An 8,118-nucleotide genomic window follows, 5' to 3' on the forward strand; every position below is an offset into this window, starting at 1 on the left:
TTTTGCTGCCTGTGGATTTCTCTAGTATTTTTATGCGTTCCCATCTTATGTTTAAGTCCTGTATCCATTTTGAGTTTATTTTTGTGTATGGTGTAAGTTGATCTAGTTTCATTTTTTTGCATATATCTGTCCAATTTTCCCAACACCATTTATTGAAGAGACTGTCTTGACTCCATTGTATGTTCATGCCTCCTTTGTCAAATATTAATTGAGCATAGTGGTTTGGGTCAATATCTGGATTCTTAATTCTATTCCATTGATCTATATGTCTGTTCTTGTGCCAGTACCAGGCTGTTCTGAGAATAGTGGCTTTGTAATACAGCTTGAAATCTGGTATTGAGATCCCTCCTACTTTATTCTTCTTTCTCAGGATTGCTGTGGCTGTAACTAGAGTTTTTTTTTAGATAAGAGTCTCCCTCAGCTTGGACTGAGGACCCATGATCCAGAGGTGCCATTCTGACTAGATTGCATGAAGGGAGTGGGTGTAGGAGACAAAATGGCTAAAAGAAAATTGGGAGCCATCAGTCCCCATCTGCAGCTACAGCCCAAGATGCCTACAGATGTGGTCAGTGTGACATGTGCACAGGAGAGATGCAGGAGATTGGGATGGGAGGAAGGGTGTCCTTGAGAAAGTCCTCTGCCTGCTCGCCTTCACTTCTTGGCCTTGCCCTGGGCAGCCATAGCCTCCACGGCTTTAGTGTGTTCTCTTCATCCCCTAGGAACTGCATGGGCTTAATGGGCTTCAAGTTCTTGTCCAATTCATAGACAATGGGAATACCAGTCGGCAGGTTCAGCTCCATGATAGCCTCTTCAGAAGGACTTTCCAGATATTTGACAATGCCCTGAAGGCTGTTGCCATGGGCTGCAGTCAGTACCCGTTTCCCCTCCTTGATCTGGGGCACTATTTCTTCATTCCAAAAGGGCAGAGCTCTGGCAATAGTGTCCTTCAGACTCTCACAGGAGGGTAGCTGATCTTCAGTGAGGTCTGCATACTTGCAATCTTTACTGATGTTGCTATAGAAGGGATGGTCGGGCTCCATCGGTGGTGGTGGAATATCATAAGAGCACCTCCAGATCTTTACCTGGGCCTCGCTATGCTTGGCAGCACTTTCTGCTTTGTTAAGACCAGTCAGGCCCCCACAGTGCCACTCCTTGAGACGCCAAGTCCTCACTACAGGCACCCACATTTGGTCAATGGCAACCAGCACTGTCCAGACAGCTGCACTGAGGTGAAGCAGATGTCAAAACTCCTAGCTGGCATCTTGCAGTGCCTGCCCACCGCACTTCGCCTCTTCTTGCCCCACCGGGCTCAGGTCCGCGTCATACCAGCTGCTGAAGGGGTTCTCCAGGTTCTCTGCAGTCTCGCCAGGCTGGATCAGCACGTACTTGTAAGCGGCCACGGTGGCTGTTCCAAGTGTGGGGCAGACTGAGGCTCACTGAGATTCCGGCCTAGCAGCCTAGATCTTATCCAATCCTTCTTCCATACCACACATAAGTGATCTTTGCAAAACCTAAATTTGATTTTTTAGACTACTATTTCAAGCCTGTTAATGGCTTCATTTTCTTTTTTCTTTTTTGAAATTTCTCATTATGGTAAAAATATATGTAACAAAATTTGCCATTCTAACCATTTTTAAGTGTACAATTTGGTGAAATTAAGTACATTTATGATGTGCAGTCATATCTTTCTAAACCTTTTTTGTCATTCCAAACTAAAACTTTATTTCCAGTAAGCAATAACTTCATTTCCCCCACCCCAGGCCCTGGTAATTTCTAATGTCATCTCTACTTTTTTTTCTCTGTGAATTTGCCTATTCAAGATGTTTCACATGAGTGGAATCATACAATATTTGTTCTTTGTGTCTGGCTTCTTTCACTTAGTATATTGTTTCCAAGGTTCACCCATGTTGTAGTATGTACCAGAATTTTATTCTTTTTTATGGCTGAATAATATTCCATTGTATGAACATGCCACATATTATTGATGCACTCACCTATTGATGGACACTTGGTTTGTTTCTACCTTTAGACTATCCTATGTAATAAAAGCCTAATATGCTAAGTGTCTGATCGACTGTTCAACCAATGTGTAATATGCTAATGGTATGCTAAGCCCGCTCAACCACTCACTATGACGTGCACTGACCACCAGGGGGCAGACACTCTGACCAGTAGGTTAGCTTGCTGCTGGGATCTGACTGATCGGGACTGAGTGAGACGGGCTGGACAGGCTGATTTGAATGTTTTATATTTCTTTCTCTTGCTTAATTGCTCTGGCTAGGAATTCCAGTACTTTGTTGTATAAGTGCCTGGAGCCCTCCTGCGGTCCCTCCCCAGCTGGCCAACCTTCCATCTCCCTCCTCGGCCCCTATTGTGCACCGGTGCGGTCCCTCAGCCTGGCCTGCACGCTCAGGGGATGTCAGAGAGCTGGTTTTGGCCTGACAGTGGAACAACCGGTCGCTATGACGTGCACTGACTGTCAGGGGTCAGATACTCAATGCAGGAGCTGCCCCCTGGAGGTCAGTGTGCTCCCACAGGAGGAGCGCCACGCAGCCAGAAGCCGGGCTCATGGCTGGCGAGTACAGCGGAGGTGGCAGGAGCTTAATGTCAATAATCATCAAAGAGATGCAAATTAAAACAACGAGTTACCACCTCACACCTGTCAGAATGGGTACCATCAATAAATCAACAAACAACACATGCTGGCAAGGATGTGGAGAAAAGGGGGGTTTTAAATGCTTATATAGAAGAGTGAGAGAAGGAAGGGACTAGGGAAATGTAGTTGACTTTCTAGGCAGTGCCAAGAGCTTATATGAGAAACTACATGTCACGAATTTAAAGTGAAATCTCCTTTCTGGCTCTGAGCAGCACCAAGGTGGTTGGCAATAGTAAGTGCCTTATGAAAGGCAGCAAAAAGGGAGCCAAGAAAAAAGTAGTTGATCCATTTTCTAAAAAAGATTGGCAAGATGTGGAAGCACCAGCTATGTTCAATATACAAAATATTGGAAAAACACTAGTCATGAGGACTCCAGGAGGCAAAATCATGTCTGATGATTTTGCTCATGTTTTTGCAGTGAGCTTAGCTGATCTGCAGAATGATGAAGTTGCATTTAGAAAATTTAAGCTAATTGCTTAGGATATTCAAGGCAAAAACTGCCTGACTAATTTCTATGTCATGAATCTTATCTGTGACAAAATGTGCCCCATGGTTTAAAAAAAAAAAAAAAGGCAGACTATGACTGAAGCTAAAGTTGATGTCAAGACTACCAATGTTTACTTGCTTCATCTATTCTGTGTTGATTTCACTAAAATATCTCAACAATCAATTCAGAAAACCTCTTATATTCAACATCAACAGGTTCACCAAACCTGGAAGAAGGTAATGGAAATCATGACCTGAGAAGTGAAGACAAATGACTTGAAAGAAGTGGTCAATAGGCTGATTCCAGGTAGCATTGGAAAACATATTTAAAAAGTTTGCCAATCTATTTATCTGCTCCATGCCGTCTTTGTTAGAGAAGTCAAAGTGCTGAAGAAGCCCAAGTTTGAGTTGGGAAAACTCATGGAGCTTCACAGTGAAGGTAGCAGTTCTGGAAAAGCAACTGGGGATGAGACAGGTGCTAAAGTTGAATGAGCTGATGGACATGAGCCCCCAGTCCATGAATCTGTTTAAAATTCAGACTTTTAATGATGACAAACAAAAAAATCCTGTTTGTGAAAAATAAATAAATAAACAAACAAATAAATAAAGTGATCTATCAGCACAGTTGTGTGTGTGTGTTTCCCAGCCATCATGGAGGTACATGTGTGGAGTAAGCAGAAAGTTGGATTGATCAGAATTAGAGATTTTTCTCAGATGAGTAGACTGGGCAAGCATGTGAGGAGGAACCAAGGAAGGGTTACAGTGATGGGTCATGACCTTTAAGCTCAATAAAGAGGGAAGGAAGGACCTGAGTGGAGGGAAGGACAGTGTATAATGGTAGGCATACCAACTCTGATCCTTAGACATCTAAATCCAGCAACACAAAATGGACAAGCAAACCCCACGAGGCTCATTGAAATATCCTTCACATGAACTTACATGATAGTATTAAAAGTTATGAATAAAAATACTATTATACATTCTTTCTTATAGAAGACAATTGAAGGTGTTATTGCTCAGAGGCAAAAAAAAAAAAAAGAGCAGTAGTCTTTTCATGACTAAATGTTTCAATGCTTAAAAATATCCCACAGTCAATATTTAATCAAGTTGCCATGCTCATTTGACAGATGGTGCGATATAAGAGTGTCATCTATAGAATGAAGAATTAATGAACCCCTGTCAAGGAAACATGGGAATTTGAAAATTATCTATCTATCTATCCCCTCTGATAAAAAAATCACAAACAGAAGAAATTAAATATATTGAGGATAAGTCACTAGAAATATCCTTGTGTTAGGAAGGAGCTTACACAGGATGCAGAAGACTTCTGTGGCTGAAATCTTGAATACAATAAAAATGTTTCATTCACAGTAGACATAAAGTATGTTTTCAATGAATTAAATGAATAAATAAATAAATGATGATTAGTAACCTCTCCAAAATGACATTTGTATGTCTTACTAAAATCTTTCCCATTTCACCTTCCCCTGTAGGTTCAATTTCTGCATGGTAATTAACGATGGTAGAATGGCTGTTCATGTACCACAATTACCCAGCCAGGCAATGCTTGCAGTCGACTAGACTGACAATCTTCTTTCATACCATGTGCTTTTGCAAATACGATTCTTTCAGTTTGAAAATTGTTTGGAACCAACCTCCTATTGTCATCCCCATGACCTCTTACCCACAACCTTCTATCCACCTGGAAATTCCTTTCTTTCCAGCGGCAATTCAAGCATCATCTCTTTTGGGAAGCCTTTTCAACTCGGCCTTAGTCTGCTTTAGCCTCAATTTTTGCACCTCTTCAGATTTACCGGGACTCCTCTACTTGGCAGGCCTCAGTCACTTGCCCTTCCTCAGTGGAGAACCCTTCCTCTACTATTGCCACAACTTCTAACCCTGCCATCTTTTCCCATCTTGCCCAGCTGAGGGCTGGGCTCTGGCAGGCCTCTGGCACACCTACCTGTAAAAACCCTGGTGCCCAGGCCTGACCCACTGTGCCCATGAGTTTCAGCTGCCCTGTCCACTCTCAGAGTCAGATAAAGCACCATGCAGTGAGGTCTGGGTTCTGACATCCCAAGTCTTGTGGCCAGGTCATATAATCTAGAAATTTAAGGAAGAGGATTTCTTTTATTATTTATTTAAATTTATTTATACTATATTTTCTTTTAAAATATTTTTTAAAAATTAAAGCATTTTAAAATTTTATTTTAATTTTAATATATTTTTATTGATTTTTAGAGAGAGAGGAAGGAAGAGGGAAAAACATTGATATGAGAGAGAAGCATCAATCAGTTCCCTCCCATACTGGGAATTGAACCCACAAACTGGGCATGTGACATGACTAGGAAACGAACTGGTGACCTTTCAATGCGCAGGATGATGCTCAACCAACTGAGCCACACCAGCCAGTTCATACTCCTTTTACAATATGAACTTTGACCAGTGACAGACAGGAAGACTTCCATCTCTTCCTCCTGGTGCCCCAACCTCATTTAGACGGTTCTAAAGCACAGAGGAGGCTTCCATACAGCTCTCTGTAGATGTCTAGCATGACCAAGAAGACATCAACTGTGTTTTATTACGAACTCATCACTTTTGTTTTCCCTTTTTCTCTTCTGGATGCTCAATAACATGTTAACACAGGACGATTGGTCCAGATTCTGATTTTATGACAGTGTTTGTCCTCCAAAGTCTCATAGCAAACAAGGCATATCCTAACTTCCAATAACCTGTGTTGAGATGGTGGTTTACTTTTAGAGAAATTCTTAAAAGCAGAGACTTTCTTTCCCTAAATAGTCTCATTACCTAGCACCATGTTTGGAATATGGTAGGTGATTTAGTAAATAATTGTTAATTAATTAATGGCTTTAATATCAAACCAACTATAACATTTAAAAGAAGAAATTTCCTTAGACATTTTTGTTTTAACTCCTTACTATATGGAGGAGCAAACCTGAGGCCAAGAGAAATCAAGAGACTTTTTCAAGGTCATGTAGTTGAGTAGCAAGACTAGAACCCACACATTGGTTTCCTGATCATGCAGCACTATTCTCTTATTTGAAATTGATTACTTTCATTTATGTGAGAGTAAAACTATACCAGGACCAATCTGAGAATCCTGTTTCTCCAAACCATTTTAAGCCCTTAGATTAAAATATTAAATTGGTTAACATGAACAATCATTGCTTCTGTCCCCACTCTCCTATAAAGTTTCTGTTGCATTTTTTTCCCCCTGGATGTCTCCAGATGGCATCTCACATGTATTTGCAAACTCAATCCCACCAGCTCCCATGTGGCACCTGTCATTTCTTTCCTTTTCTTTTTTAGTTTTTAGCGTGATGTCCACAGCCAGGCTTAGCATGCCTGCAGAGAGTTTCAAGTGGCTCCTCCTGCTGCTGCATATGCCACCAGCACTGACAGCTAATGCCCGTCAAGGGCCCTGATTTCTTCTTCAGGATAACTGTACTCCAATCAACTCATTTCTCAAGAGCCAATGTGTGGAATCATGCTCTTATTAGCAACTTGATTTGGGAAAAGTCTCCTGCACCTCCTCAACTGTAACACCATATTCTGGATATTGGAGAACAGAGCATTGCTGTATTGGAGTGAAGCAAAATCACCTGTTTATTCATTCTTTTTAATAATATACATATTTTTATTGATGTCAGAGAGGAAGGGAGTGGGAGGGAGAGATAGAAACATCAATGATGAAAGAATTATGGATCGGCTGCCTCCTGCATGGCTCATACTGGGGATCAAGCCCACAACCCAGGCATGTGCCCTGACCAGGAATTGAACCTCCTATTTCATAAGTGGATGCTCAAACTCTGAAAAACACTGTTCAGGATGTTTATTCATTCTTAATCACAGCTTGAAGTCTCAGATATGAGTTTCCAGCATTGGTTCAAGGCAACTGGACAATCTGACCAAGAGTCATCATTATGAACTAGGGAGGAGATAAGGTGGAAGGGAGGCATTCCAAGCCCCTAAACCCACCACTACATGTTCTCCTTAATACCCAATGTCCTAGTACAAGGGTTAGCACATGGCCTGTTTTTCTTTGACCAGTGAGCTAAGAATGATTTTTACACTTTTAAAAGGTTGAAAACACACACACACACACACACACACACACACAACTCAAAGAAGAGTATGCTACAGAAACCCATGTGACACACAAAGCCTAAAATATTTATTCTTTGTCCCTTTACAGAAAGAGTGTGTACTCTTGTCCTAGAGGGAAAACAAAATGCAAAATTAGAAATGGGAAATACAGCAATGCACAATATGAACTATGTAATTGTAAACTATAAATCAGTCCCATTTGTTCCACAACTATATTAAAATCCTGCATTTTTCATCCTGATGGGAACCAAAAGCATAGAAAAATGAGTCTCATCTGACGATGGTATGTCCCTGACGCACCAGATGATGGCTCTGCCTCCAGGTGTTATGACCTTGTGCAGCTTGTGCTCTTAGTGCCCGACCTGGCATTTGAGGGAGACTCCATCCTCTCTCATTCTGTCCTGTTATTCTTGAACCAAAGCTAGCACTTTATGTATGTCTTCCCTTAGGATGAGGAACCCCCTCCTCCCAGAATAGAGGTCCTCAAGCTTTTCTGCAGATATAATTTGGGGGATCTTGGGCCACAGGTTCTTCAGCTCTGCCAAGAGAGGAATGAATCTAAAGTCAAACACAGTTAAGACTCAAACTGTGTCCCCCGCTCTTGATTTGGTTTAGTCTAGGTATAAATATTTGCTTCCACTTTGCTACAAATTTCCTTCCAAGCCTGACCTAAATGTAAAACTTAATAAAAATTTATTGGAAATAGAGGATGGTTATATTTCATTTATATTTCCTTTGCCTTTGAAATTTAAATTTTCTGCCCTTTTTGGCTGATTGTTTGCTAGCTCATCATGGATGGATAAAGGTTCCATATGCCAACAAATATTCTAGGGTGCCAGAAATAAGAA

At 41.3% G+C, this 8,118-nt stretch overlaps 2 pseudogenes across 2 annotated transcripts; one reads left to right on the forward strand and one right to left on the reverse strand.

The window, feature by feature from the left end:
- Window positions 1-651: 651 nt before the first annotated feature.
- LOC307096717 (phosphoglycerate mutase 1-like) lies at window positions 652-2,353 on the reverse strand (annotated as a pseudogene). The gene is made up of 2 exons: window positions 2,347-2,353; window positions 652-1,405 (listed from the first exon to the last, which is right to left on the reverse strand). The product of its transcript is annotated as a phosphoglycerate mutase 1-like (transcript).
- Window positions 2,354-2,881: 528 nt separating this feature from the next.
- On the forward strand, window positions 2,882-3,673 carry LOC307097309 (small ribosomal subunit protein eS1-like; annotated as a pseudogene). Its single transcript has one exon. The product of its transcript is annotated as a small ribosomal subunit protein eS1-like (transcript).
- The last annotated feature ends 4,445 nt before the right edge of the window (window positions 3,674-8,118 follow it).

The sequence above is a fragment of the Cnephaeus nilssonii genome (assembly GCF_951640355.1).
Source record: "Cnephaeus nilssonii genome assembly, chromosome: 3".
In the NCBI taxonomy this organism is placed as follows: Eukaryota; Metazoa; Chordata; class Mammalia; order Chiroptera; family Vespertilionidae; genus Cnephaeus; species Cnephaeus nilssonii.